Genomic DNA, 14,428 nt, shown 5'->3' with positions numbered 1-14,428 from the left:
GCGGCGGCCTGGGAGCAGCGTGGTGGTGTACCACGGCAAGGTACAGCGCGAGCTGGTGCAGGAGGGCGACGGCAGCGAAGAGTGACGTCATCAAAGTCCAGGTCAGTGATTGGAGCGTGGGCAGGTACAGCAGGAGCAGCGAGAGACTGTGGAGGGATGTGATCGGGGCCCAGGGGTGGTGTGAGTTCAGGGCCAGGGGCCCAGGGGCAGCACGTGCCAGCCCACACTGCGATATGTGTGTACACCAGATCCGTGCAGCAGAGCTGGTCTCCAGTCGTCTTGGATTACCCTTGCCACTGGACCAAGACCTCGCTCTGTCAAGCCCGTGTGATGGCTGGGGTGCAACGGCCACCACATGTTAAAAAAATCCACGCACAGGCATCTTCCACCCTTCAACATGCAGTTCGGGATCTGGAATATTAGGTCCATCATTGATACACCTGTGAACTCATCCTTTTTTGGCGTGGAAGCAAGTCATCCTCGCTTCGAGTGACTGCCTATGATGATGATGAACTGGATTTGCTGCAGTCCGCGACAGCAGGTGATGAAAGCGGGCGTGAGAGGGTGAGTGACAGGTGGGCACTGCTTCTGATGCTGTCTGACCCACGGTGGGAGTGGCCGGGGATTTTAAAGCCCTTTCATTGCACCAATGCAGGGTAAATGAAACTGTGTTTCAGGAACCTTCATGTATACAAATATGGGCACTCTGCACTGTAGACCTCGTGGTGCAACGGTAGTGTGTCTGACTCCAGATCAGAAGGCTGCGTGTTTATATCACGTCGGGGTCACTGTACTTTTCTATATTGTTCTTCCGTAATTGAGATTTTCTTTGCTGTATCACAATTTACTTTCCCACCAATCTTTGTACCATCAGCAAACTTGGCACCATTACACTCGGTCCCTATATCCCGGGGATAGGAGAGAGAAGACACACCGGAGAAGTGTGAGCTTGTGGACCGGAGAAGTTGCAGCTGCTGGAGCTGTGCGTTTTATCGGGGAGGGACGGGGGGAGAGCCTGCCGAGTGACCGGAGAAGCTGAAAGCTGCTGTGCTTTTCTTCGGGTTTGACACTGTTTAAAAATGGCAGAGTGCCAAGTTTTCTCTCCCTACTGCCCATGCGCGAAGGTGCCGGCAGTGTTTTCGGCGCAGGCATTTGGCTCCGCCCCCCACTTCACCATCGACACCACGCCAGGACTCCGGGGACTGTACACAGCGGCCAGGATGGGGCGAGTTTTTCCCCGAGCCGTTTCCAGCGCGCAAAGTCGGTGCGCTTGAGGTCAGTGCGCCGACAAAACTGCTTGGGGAAAATCTAGCCCTTGAAGAGTAAGGAGTACACTGAAGGAAATACAAATATGTTTCCAGAGCAACTGTCAAATTTTAATGACTTTTTATTCAACCGTCGAATCAGCAAAAAAAAAGGGCACTCGGCCCATAGTACCTAATATATAGCCCACAGTACAAGAGTAAGGAAGTCTTGCTACAATTGTACAGGGCCCTGGTGAGACCACACCTGGAGTACTGCGCACGGTTTTGGTCTCCTTATTTAAGGAAGGAAATATTTGCCTGGGTGGAGGTACAACAGAGATTCACTAGATTGATTCCTGGGGTGAGAGGACTGTCTTAAGTTGAGAGATTGTGCAGAATGGGCCGATACTCTCCGGAGTTTAGAAGAATGAGAGGTGATCTCATTGAAACACACAATATTCTGAAGGGGATTGACAGGGTAGATATTGAGAGGTTGTTTCCCCCGGGCTGGAGTGTCTCGAACCAGGGGGCACAGTCTCAGGTTAAGGGGTCTACCATTTAAGACAGAGATGAGAAGGAATTTCTTCACTCAGAGGGTTATGAATCTGTGGAATTCTCTGCCCCACAGGCCTGTGGATGCTGAGTCTCTGAATATATTCAAGGCTGCGTAAGATAGATTTTTGGAGTCTCGGGGAATCAAGGGATCGGGAGTTCGAGCGGGGAACGTTGAGTTGAGATCAACGATCAGTCATGATCTTATTGAATGGTGGAGCAGGCTTGAGGGGCCGTATGACCTACTACTACTCTGATTTCTTATGTTGTTACCTGTGCTGGCTCTGTGAAAGAAATTTCCAATTAGTCCCATTCCCCAGCACCCTGCAAATGTTTCTTTTTCAACGATATTTCCCTTTGGATAGTTAATATTAAATCTGCTTCCAAAACCCTGTCAGGCAGAAAAATATTCACATTAATTTTATACAGTCCCATTTTAAACAGGCTTTGCATGTCATGAATTATTATCGCTTCCCATTTTACACATAGCATTTTAAGACCTTGCTTTAAAATATTTGGTGCCTGTGACACCAGCCATTGTTAGATTTAGTCACACACCATCCTGACTTGGAAATATATCGGTCGTTCCTTCATCGTCACTGGGTTAAAAGCCTAGAACTCCCTCACTAACAGCTCTGTGGGAGCATCTTCACCACACGGACTGCAGCGGTTCAAGATGGTGCTCACCACTATTGTGTTCCTCACACAGATGAGGCTGCACACAGAGAGATTAAAGTAACAGTGACCTCAGTCTTTAATAAGACATTCCAGTGTGAGGAATAGGCCTCAGGGGGCCGGCTTATATATAGTGCTCCCAAGGGATGCTGGGATCCCTGGGGACTTCAGAGGATGAGCTCCCTGGTGGCGGAACATGGGAGTGCATGCTTTACAGATACACAGCATCACTCCCTGCAAAGTCAAATTGAAAATTATTTACAAGGTGAGGCGGTCGGGAGCCTTTCTTTCCCTGGTGGGCCGCCTCAGTACAAATGTCTGTTCTGGTGTGCTGGCTGTGCCCTCGCTGGGCTGGCGTGTTGTTAGCCCTCCAGGGCTGCTGGGTGAGCCTGGCCTTCCTGCGCCATGTAAACCGAAGTCAGGTCGAGCTTGGTGAACGTCTATCCTCCTGCCAGCGTCGCAATTAGGTCGTCTGCCTTAGGTAGCGGGTATTGGTCCTGTAGCGAGAAACGTTTAATAGTTACTTTATAATCGCCGCAAATCCTGACTGTGCCATCACTTTTGAGTACTGGAACAATCGGGCTGGCCCACTCGCTGAATTCCTATGGGGAGATGATGCCCTCGAGTTGCAGCCTGTCCAGCTCCATTTCCACTCTCTTTCTCATCATTTGAGGTACTGCTCGCGCCTTGTGGTGAATGGGTCGTGCCTCTGGGACCAAGTGGATCCGCAACTTCGCCCCGGAAAAGTTTCCAAATCCTGGCTCAAAAAGGGAAGGACATTTTTTAAGAACCTGGATACATGAGGCCTCATCGACATGTGATAGCGCTCGGATGTCATCCCAGTTCCAGCGGATTTTGCCCAGCCAGCTCCTTCCAAGCACTGTGGGGTCATCGCCCGGGACAATCCAGAGTGCCAGTTCATGCACCATGCCCTCGTAGGTGACCTTGACCATGGCGCTGCCCAGGACAGTGATAAGCTCTTTGGTGTATGTTCTCAGTTTCGTGTGGATGGGGCTCTGGGCTGAACTGAATGGCTTGTTGCATCACAGTCTCTCAAAGATCTTTTTACTCATGATGGATTGGCTGACGCCAGTGTCCAGTTCCATGGCTACGGCTAAGCCATTCAATTTTACGTGCAGCATAATAGGTGGGCTTTTCGTCGAAAATGTGTGCACCCCGTGTACTTCAGCATCTGCCTCCTCTCTCGAAGGCTCTAAATTGCTTTGATCCACCATGGACCGATCTTCCACCGCCACGTGGTGCTTAGCAGGTTTTGCAGAGCTTGCAGCTCGTTTGCAAGCTCATTGGAGGTGCTCCATTGTTCCACAAGCACTTGCAAACATACCCTTTGAAGCATCATGAATAGGCTGAATGGAAGCCTCCACAAGCTGTGAATTGCCTTGCATTTATTCTTTGTTGGGGACTCTGAGTCATCTGGATCACCTGAGGCCTGCTGGAAGTTACAGACTCGTGGCTTCTGCCCTGTACATTTCTGCTTGCAAACACAGTTCCAGTTAATTTATGAACATTGCTAGCACTTGTGTGCTGAGAGATTTGTTGGGTGTTATCACTGGTGGACATAAACGCCTGTACTGTTGCAATGGCCTTATTGAGGGTCGGTGTCTCTACAGTCAAAATTTTTCGCAGGCTGGTCTCTTGGCCAATGCCCAGTACAAAAAAGTATTTGAGCATTTGCTCCGAGCAGCCATCAAACTCACATTGTCCTGCAAGTTGCATGAGCTCGGCGACGTAGCTCGCCACTTCCTGACCGTCAGATCGCTGGCACGTTAGAACCGATACCTCTCCATCAGCACGCTCTCCCTCGGGTTAAGATGCTCCCGAACCACTGTACACAGCTCCTCATATGACTTATCTGTGGGTTCCACCGGAGCCAGAAGATTCTTCATGAGGCTGTAGGTCGGTGCCCCACAGACTGTGAGGAGGACCGCTCTCCTTTTTGCAGCGCTTCCTTCTCCATCCAGCTCGTTGGCTACAAATTACTAGTCTAGCCGTTCGACATAAGCTTCCTCCGAGCTTGCTACCTCCGAGAACTTCTCCAGGATGCCCACAGTTTGCTGCATCTTTGCGTTGGATTCTTATTCTCGTCGCCAGTTATTGTGTTCCTAACACAGATGAGGCTGCACACAGGGAGGTTAAAGTAACAGTAACCTCAGTCTTTAATAAGACACTCCAGAGTGAGGAACAGGCCTTGGGGGCCGGCTTATATACAGTGCTCCAAAGGGATGCTGAGATCCCGTGGGACTTCAAGGGTTGAGCTCCCTAGTGGCGGAACATGGGAGTGCATGCTTTACAGATACACAACAACCACCAGCTTCTCAAGGGCAATTAAGGTTGGGCAATAAATTATGGCCTTGCCAGTGACACCCAGATCCTGTGAACTCATGTAAAAAAACACTATTTTAGGAGTCTGGTTCAAAATATTCATTGCTGACGACACCAGGAATCTGGGGCAACTTTTGTCAAATTGGGCTCAAAAGTGGAGCGGTAATTCCTACCGTGCCCCGATAATAGAATCAGTATTGAAGGTAAGATCACATGGTGCTCATTTTCAGAATCAACGCAGTAAGATTTGAAATAAAGTGAAGGAATTTTATGGTGAAAGGATTTGGAAATTAAATGTGACTTGTACTTCGGTCTTTAATTAAACTTTGTGGCGTCTGTCTGCCATTCATGTCTCTGTTGAATAAGGAAGGAGGGGTTTGACATTGACCAGACTGCACTCCTCCTGATATTTGTGAGCTTATCGGTTATAATGAGATGTTTTTACCCATTGGTCAGTGCCAACTTTAGCTCAGCTGTTACTTTGTGATACCAACTTTGTGAAAAGTTTGAATTGGTCTTAATGCAGTCACTGCCTGGTGTTTTTGTTGTCATTGCAATCCCCTTCTTTCACACTGAAACAAATCGTAACCGTGTTTTTAAATTAGCAGTGTGAGATTTTCAGAGAGCATCTTCAAATGCTTCACAAAACCATTTCGATCCCTTCAGCTTCCCTGGTTCGATTCCCAGTTAGGAAAATCATTTTGCGACCACCGTTTTTAATTAAAGTGAAGTAATTTAACTAAATTACATAGATGACCCAAAGCACTTCAGAGTGGTATCAAAATAAATGAGTTAGTAATTAGAAATAAGGAATGTCAGAAGTTGGACTTGAGTTTCTGGGATGAAGTATAAATAACCCTCTGTGCACTGGAACTGGGAAGGGTGAATAATGAATGAGTTGTTTCCGGGTTTGAAATGCGGCTTAGATCTGCTGGTATTAACCGATAGCATTGTTGAGCAGAATGAAAGAAATACTAACATGATCACTGAGGGTCAGTCGAAACTTCAACAACTTCATTTTAATAATTTGTGAAACTTTAATCATTGAGGAAGTTTTATTCCCTCTCTGATTTTACACACTCTGTATTTTAGGATACTGGTTTTAAATGTTCTTCATTGAATCAGAGAAGTTTACAGCACAGAAGGAGGCCATAGTCACATGAGCAATGAACATTTAAAACCAGTTTTTGTTTCAAAAATAATGTTTCCGCCCAGGCTTGAACCGGGGACCTTTCACGTGAGAGGCGAACGTGATAACCGCTACACTACGGAAACTGCTGCCTAGTGCAGTGCCCAGAGAGAAGTGTTCAGCGACAAGCTGAAATGCTGAATCCCTTTTTCTGAAAAAAATTCTTTCACAAACATTTCTCTGAACGAAACGGCACAAAACAAAAATGTTCCTTTCAAATGTGCCAATTATTTTCGTTAAACTTTTATTTTGCTTTCATGGGATAACATAATTAATGATTCGATAATTTTCTTTTGCACAATGAATGAAATACTAACTGAGGGAGAGTCAATATGTCAATAATTTGTTCTGTGCTCTGCATGTTTGTAATGTTGCCAAGTTTGCTGATGATACAAAGATAGCTGGGAAAGCAAGTTGTGAGGAGGACGCAAACTATCTGCAAAGCAATATTGATAGGCTCAGTGGGTGGGCAGAAATTTGTCAGATGGAGTAAAAGGTGGGAAATATGAGGTTATCTACTGTGGTAGCAATAATAAAAAAGCAAATAATTATTTAAATGGGGAGAGATTACGAAATGCTGCGGTGCAGAGGGACCTGGGGGTCCTTGTACATGTAACATAAAAGGTTAGTATGCAGAAACATCCTCTCTGCATCCACCTTGTCAAGCCCCCTCATAATCTTACACGTTTCCAGAAGATCACCTCTCAATCTTCTGAATTCCAATGAGTAGAGGCACAACCTACTCAACCTTTTCTCATAAGTTAGCCCCCTCATCTCCGGAATCAACCTAGTGAACCTTCTCTGAACTGCCTCCAAAGCATCTATATCCTTTCTTAAATATGGAAACCAAAACTGCACGCAGTGTTCCAGGTCTGGCCTCACCAATACCCTGTATAACTGCAGCAAGACTTCTTTGTTTTATATTCCATCCCCTTTGCAATAAAGGCCAAGATTCCATTGGCCTTCCTGATCACTTGCTGTACCTGCATACTAATCTTTTGTGTTTCATGCACAAGGACTCCCAGGTCCCGCTGTAATGCAGCACTGTGCAATTTTTCTCCTTTTAACTAATAACTTGTTCTTTGATTTTTTTCTGCCAAAATTCATAACCTTGCACTTTCCAACATTATACACCATCTGCCAAATTTTTCCCCACTCACTTAACCTGGGCTATGTCTTTTTGCAGATTTTTTGTGTCCTCCTCACACATTGCTTTTCCTCCCATCTTTGTATCATCAGCAAACTTGGCTACATTACACTCAGTCCCTTCATCCAAGCCGTTAATATAGATTGTAAACAGTTGGGGTCCCAGCACTGATCCCTGCAGCACCCCACTAGTTACTGATTGCCAACCAGAGAATGAACCATTTATTCCGACTCTCTGTTTTCTGTTCGTTAGCCAATCCTCTCTCCATGCTAATATATTGCCCCCAACCCCGTGAACTTTTATCTTGTGCAGTAATCTTTTATGTGGTACCTTGTCAAAATGCCTTCTGGAAGTCCAAGTACACCACATCCACTGGTTCCCCTTTATCCACCCTGTTCATTACACCCTCAAAGAATTCCAGCAAATTTGTCAAACATGACTTCCCTTTCATAAATCTATGCAGACTCTGCCTGACTGAATTATTTTTTTCCAAAAGTCGGAGGAGCAGTGACCGGAGGAGGTGTGAGCAGCGGCCTATAAAGGCCCGGTGGGAGTCCGGGGATCGGCGGCAGTCGGAGGAGCAGCGGCTGGAGGAGCAGCGAGCAGCGAGCTACAGCTGGTGCAGGGTCAAAAATAAGAAAGAAGTCAAAAGTAATCAAAGGGTGACGTCACAGCCAAGAGGGTAAGTGATTTGCTGGTTGAGTGGTGAGTAGTTTTATGTTTCTTTGATTTCTTCTTGTTCTTAGCAGCAAAGAAACTTTGGAATTGTTGCCAAATTAAGTAAATCTAATGGTTAAGTCATAGCAGGAGAGCTCAGACACATGTCATGCTCCTCCTGTGCTGTGTGGGAAGTCAGGGACGCTTCCAGTGTCCCTGCTGACTACATGTGCAGCAAGTGTATCCATCTGCAGCTCCTGACAGGCCTCATTGCGGCACTGGAGCTGCGCACGGATTCATCCGCAATGCTGAGGATGTCGTGAATTGAACACACCGTAGGTAACGGTTACTCAGGCAGAGAGGGAATGGGTAAACATCAGGAAGAGCAGTGGAAGGAAGACAGTGCAGGAGTCCCCTCCGGTCATCTCCCTGCAAAACAGATACACCACCTTGGGTACTGTTGGAGGAGATGACTCATTAGGGGAAGGCAGCAGCAGCCAAGTCCATGGCACCATGGGTGGCTCTGCTGCACAGGAGGGCAGGAAAAAGAGTGGGAGAGCTATAGTTATAGGGGATTCTATTGTAAGGGAAACAGATAGATGTTTCTGCGGCTGCAATCGAGACTCCAGAATGGTATGTTGCCTCCCTGGTGCAAAGGTCAAGAATGTCTCGGAGTGGCTGCAGCGCATTCTGAAGGGGGTGGGTGAATAGCCAGCTGCCGTGGTGTATATAGGCACCAATGATATAGGGAAAAATGGGATGAGGTCCTACAAGCTGAGTTTAGGGAGCTAGGAATTAAATTAAAAGGTAGTAATCTCAGAATTGCTACCAGTGCCACGAGCTAGTCAGAATAGGAAATGCAGGATAGCTCAGATGAATATATGGTTTGATGAGTAGTGCAGGAGGGTGGGATTCAAATTCCTGGGACATTGGAACCGGTTCTGGGGGAGATAGGACAAGTACAAATCGGGCGGTCTGCAACTGGTCAGGACCGGAACCAATGTCTAGGGGAATGTTTGCTCGTGCTGTTGGGGAGGGGTTAAACTAATATGGCAGGGGGATGGGAACCTATGCAGGGAGATAGAAAGAAGTAAAATGGGGGCAGAAGCAAAAGATAGAAAGAAGAAAAGTAAAAGTGGAGGGCAGAGAAACACAAGGCAAAAATGAAAAAGGGCCACATTACAGCAAAATTCTAAAGGGACAAAGTGTATTAAAAAGACAAGCCTGAAGTCTCTGTGCCTCAATACGAGGATTATTCGTAATAAGGTGGATGAATTCAATCAGAGGCAGCAATTCACGAATATGTTATAATTGGGATTCCAGAGACATAGCTCCAGGGTGACCAAGGCTGGGAACTCAATATCCTGAGGTATTCAACATTCAAGAAGGATAGACAGAAAGGAAAAAGAGGTCGGGGAACGATGCTGGTTAAAGAGGAAATTAACGCAATATTAAGGAAGGACATTAGCTTGGATGGTGTGGACTCTGTATGGATAGAGCTGCGGAATACCAAAGGGCAGAAAACACGAGTGGGAGTTGTGCACAGACCACCAAACAGTAGTAGTGAGTTTGGGGACAGTATCAAACTAGAAATTATAGATGCGTGCAATAAAGATACAGCAGTTATCATGGGCGACTTTAATCTACATATAGATTGGGGTAACCAAACTGGTAGAAATACGGTGGAGGAGGATTTCCTGGAGTGTATTAGGGATGGTTTTCTAGATCAATATGTCGAGGAACCAACTTGAGGGCTGGCTATCCTAGACTCGGTGATGTGTAATGAAAAAGGACTAATTAGCAATCTTGTTGTGCGAGGCCCCTTGGAGAAGAGTGACCATAATATGGTTGAATTCTTTATTAAGATGGAGATTGAAACATTTAATTCAGAGACCAGGGACCTGAATTTAAGGAAAGGTAACTTCGACTGCATGAGATGTGAATTGGCTAGAATAGACTGGCAAATGAGACTTAAAAGGTTGACGCTGGATAGGCAATGGCAAACATTTAAAGATCACATGGATGAATTTCAACAATTGTACATCCCTGTCTAGAGAAAAAATAAAATGGGGAAGGTGGCTCAACCGTGGCTAATAAGGGAAATTAGGGATCGTGTTAAATGCAAGGAAGAGGCATATAAATTTGCCAGAAAAAGCAGCAAACCTGAGGACTGGAAGAAATTTAGAATTCAGGAGAGGAGGACAAAGGGTTTAATAAGGAGTGGGAAAATAGAGTATGAGAGGAAGTATGCTGGGAACATAAAAACTGACTGCGAAAGCTTCCATAGATATGTGAAGAGAAAAAGATTAGTGAAGACAAACGTCGGTCACTTGCAGTCAGAATCAGGTGAATTTATAATGGAGAAAAAAGAAATGGCGGAGCAGTTAAACAGATACTTTGGTTCTGATTTCACGAAGGAAGACACAAATAACCTTCCTAATGTTCTCAGGGACCGAGGGGCCAGCGAGAAGGAGGAACTGAAGGAAATCTTGATTAGTCAGGAAATTGTGTTCTGGAAATTGTTGGGATTGAAGGCTGATAAATCCCAGGGCCAGATAGTCTGCATCCCAGAGTAGTTAAGGAAGTAACCCTCGAAATAGTGGATGCATTGGTGATCATTTCTAACAGTCGATCGACTCTGGATCAGTTCCTATGGACTGGAGGGTAGCTAATATAACACCACTTTTTTAAAAAGAAGGAAGAGAGAAAACGGGTAATTATCGATCGGTTAGCCGGACATCAGTAGTGGGGAAAATGCTGGAATCAATTATTATGGATGAAACAGCATAGCATTTGGAAAGCAGTGACAAAATCGGTCCAAGTGAGCAAAGATTTAGGAAAGGGAAATCATGCTTGGCAAATCATCTAGAATTTTTTGAGGATGGAACAAGGAGAGTGGACAAGGGAAAACCAGTGGATGTAATGTATTTGGACTTTCAAAAGGCCTTTGACAAGGTCCCACACAAGAGATTAGTGTGCAAATTTAATGCACATGGTATTAGGGGTAATGTATTGACATGGATAGAGAACTGGTTGGCAGACAGGTAGCAGAGAGTTGGGATAAATGGGTCCTTCTCAGAATGACAGGAAGTGACCAGTGGGGTGCTGCAGGGCTCAGTGCTGGGACCTCAGCTATTTACAATATACTTCAATGATTTCGATGAACAAATTGAGTGTTATATCTCCAATTTTGCAGGTGACTCTAAGCTGCGTGACGGTGTGAGCTGTGAGGAGGATGCTAAGAGGCTGAAGAGTGATTTGGAAAGGTTTGGTGAGTGGGCAAATACATGGCAGATGCACTATAATGTGGATAAATGTGATGTTATCCACTTTGGTGGCAAAAACGTGAAGGCAGATTATTATCTGAATGGCGGCAGATTAGGAAAAGGGGAGGTGCAACGAGACCTGGGTGTCATGGTACATCAGTCATTGAAAGTTGGCATGCAGGTACAGCAGGCGGTGAAGAAGGCAAATGGCATGTTGGCCTTCATAGCTGGGGGATTTGAGTATTGGAGCAGGAAGGTCTTACTGCAGTTGTACAGGGCCTTGGTGAGGCCTCACCTGGAATATTGTGTTCAGTTTTGGTCTCCTAATCTGAGGAAGGATGTTCTTGCTACTGAGAGAGTGCAGAGAAGGTTCACTAGACTGATTCCCTGGATGGCAGGACTGACATATGAGGAGAGACTGGATTGATTGGGCCTGTATTCACTGGAGTTCAGAAGAATGAGAGGGGATCTCAAAGAAACTTATAAAATTCTGACGGGACTGGACAGGTTAGAATCAGGAAGAATGTGCCCGATGTTGGGGAAGTCCAGAACCTGGGGTCAGTGTCGAAGGGATAAGGGGTAAGCCATTTAGGACCGAGATGAGGAGAAACTTCTTCACTCAGAGAGTTGTTAACCTGTGGAATTCTCTGCCGCAGAGAGTTGTTGATGCCAGTTCATTTGATATATTCCAGAGGGAATTAGCTGTGGCTTTTATGGCAAAAGGGCTCAAGGGGTATGAAGAGAAAGTAGGAAAGGGGTACTGAGGTGAATGATCAGCCATGATCTTATTGGAATGTAGAAACATAGAAAATAGGTGCAGGAGTAGGTCATTCGGCCCTTCTAGCCTGCACCACCATTCAATGAGTTTATGGTTGAACATGCAACTTCAGTACCCCATTCCTGCTTTCTCGCCATACCCCTTGATCCCCCGAGTAGTAAGGGCTACGTCTAACTCCTTTTTCAATATATTTAGTGAATTGGCCTCATCAACTTCCTGTGGTAAAGAATTCCACAGGTTCACCACTCTCTGGGTGAAGAAGTTTCTCCTCATCACGGTCCTAAATGGCTTACCCCTTATCCTAAGACTGTGAGCCCTGGTTCTGGACTGCCCCAACATTGGGAACATTCTTCCTGCATCTAACCTGTCGAAACCCGCCAGAATTTTAAACGTTTCTATGAGATCCCCTCTCATTTGTCTGACCTCCAGTGAATCCAGTCTTTCTTGATATGTCAATCCCGCCATCCTGGGAATCAGTCTGGTGAACCTTCGCTGCACTTCCTCAATAGCAAGAACATCCTTCCTCAATACTCCAGGTGTGGCCTCACCAAGGCCCTGTACAACTGTAGTAACACCTCCCTGCCCCTATACTCAAATCCCCTCGCTATGATGGCCAACATGCCATTTGCTTTCTTAACCGCCTGCTGTACCTGCATGCCAACCTTCAATGACTGATGTACCATGGCAGCCAGGTCTCGTTGCACCTCCCCTTTTCCTAATCTGTCACCATTCAGATAATAGTCTGTCTCTCTGTTTTTCAACCGAAGTGGACAACCTCACCTTTATCCACATTATACTTCATCTGCCATGCATTTGCCCACTCACCTAACCTATCCAAGTCACTCTGCACCCTCATAACATATTCTTCGCAGCTCACACTGCCACCCAACTTAGTGTCATCTGCAAATTTGGAGACACTACATTTAGTCCCCTCGTCTAAATCATTAATGTACAATGTATACAGCTAGGGCCCTTGCGGTACCACACTAGTCACTGCCTGCCATTCTGAAAAGTACCCATTTACTCCTACTCTTTGCTCCCTGTCTGCCAACTAATTTTCAATCCACGCCAGCACACTACCCCCAATCCCATTTGCATTAACTTTGCACACTAATCTCTTGTGTGGGACCTTGTCGAAAGCCTTCTGAAAGTCCAAATACACCACATCAACTGGTTCTCCCTTGTCCACTCTACTGGAAACATCCTCAAAAAATTCCAGAAGATTTGTCAAGCTTGATTTCCCTTTCACAAATCCATGCTGACTTGGACCTATCATGTCACCTCTTTCCAAATGCGCTGCTATGACATCCTTAATAATTGATTCCATCAATTTCACCACTACTGATGTCAGGCTGACCGGTCTATAATTCCCTGCTTTCTCTCTCCCTTTTTTTTAAAAAGTGGGGTTACATTGGCTATCCTCCACTCCATCGGAACTGATCCAGAATCTATGGGGTGTTGGAAAATGACTGTCAATGCATCCGCTATTTCCAAGGCCACCTCCTTAAGTGCTCTGGGATGCAGACCATCAGGCCTGGGAATATATCGGCCTTCAATCCCATCAGTTTCCCCAACACAATTTCCCGACTAATAAGGATTTCCCTCAGTTCCTCCTTCTTACTAGAACCTCTGACACCTTTTATATCCGGAAGATTGTTTGTGTCCTCCTTAGTGAATACCGAACCAAAGTACTTGTTCAATTGGTCTGCCATTTCTTTGTTCCCAGTTATGACTTCCCCTGATTCTGACTGCAGGGGACCTACGTTTGTCTTTACTAACCTTTTTTTCTTTACATATCTATCGAAGCTTTTGCAGTCCATTTTAATGTTCCCTGCAAGCTTCCTCTCGTACTCTATTTTCCCTGCCCTAATCAAACCCAGTGCCCGGGTAGCTGCTATTTCTGGCCAATTTGTATGCCACTTCCTTGGCTTTAATACTATCCCTGATTTCCGTTGATAGCAACGGTTGAGCAACCTTCCCTTTTTTATTTTTACACCAGACAGGGATGTACAATTGTTGCAGTTCATCCATGTGGTCTGTAAATGTCTGCCATTGCCCTTCCACTGTCAACCCCTTAAGTATCATTCGCCAATCTATCCTAGCCAATTCATGCATCACACCTTCAAAGTTACCCTTCTTTAAGTTCTGGACCATGGTCTCTGAATTAACTGTTTCATTCTCCGTGGTGGTGCGGCTCGAAGGGCCGAATGGCCTTCGCCTGCACCTATTTATTTCTGCACGCAGAGGGTTGTGGGGGTCTGGAACTCACTGCCTGAAAGGGTGGTAGAGGCAGAAACACTCACCACATTTAACAAGTGCTTGGATGTGACCTGAAGTGTTGTAACCTGAAGGGTTATGGACCTAGATCTGGAAAGTGGGATTCGGCTGGATAGCCTCTTGTTAGCCGGCATGGACACGATGGGCTGAATTGGCCTCCTTCCGTGCTGTAAACTTCTATGATTCTATGAACTCCTTCACAAAGAGTTGAGATGCGTGTGGGGTGATTTGGGCACATCTTTACTCAAGTGACAACATTTCAAAGGTAACTCAACGGCTGTAAAGCGCTTTGGGGCGTTA

General features: G+C 45.9%; 1 non-coding gene across 1 annotated transcript; it reads right to left on the bottom strand.

Annotated features, from left to right (window-relative positions):
• Positions 1-6,016: 6,016 nt before the first annotated feature.
• On the bottom strand, positions 6,017-6,089 carry trnae-cuc (transfer RNA glutamic acid (anticodon CUC)). The gene has a single exon. It is a non-coding gene; the product is annotated as a tRNA-Glu (tRNA).
• Between the last annotated feature and the right edge of the window lie 8,339 nt (positions 6,090-14,428).

The sequence above is a fragment of the Pristiophorus japonicus genome, chromosome 28 (assembly GCF_044704955.1).
Source record: "Pristiophorus japonicus isolate sPriJap1 chromosome 28, sPriJap1.hap1, whole genome shotgun sequence".
Classification (NCBI taxonomy): Eukaryota; Metazoa; Chordata; class Chondrichthyes; family Pristiophoridae; genus Pristiophorus; species Pristiophorus japonicus.
Note: the sequence above shows the minus strand (reverse complement) of the source record. Positions and strands in the feature narration are given on the sequence as shown.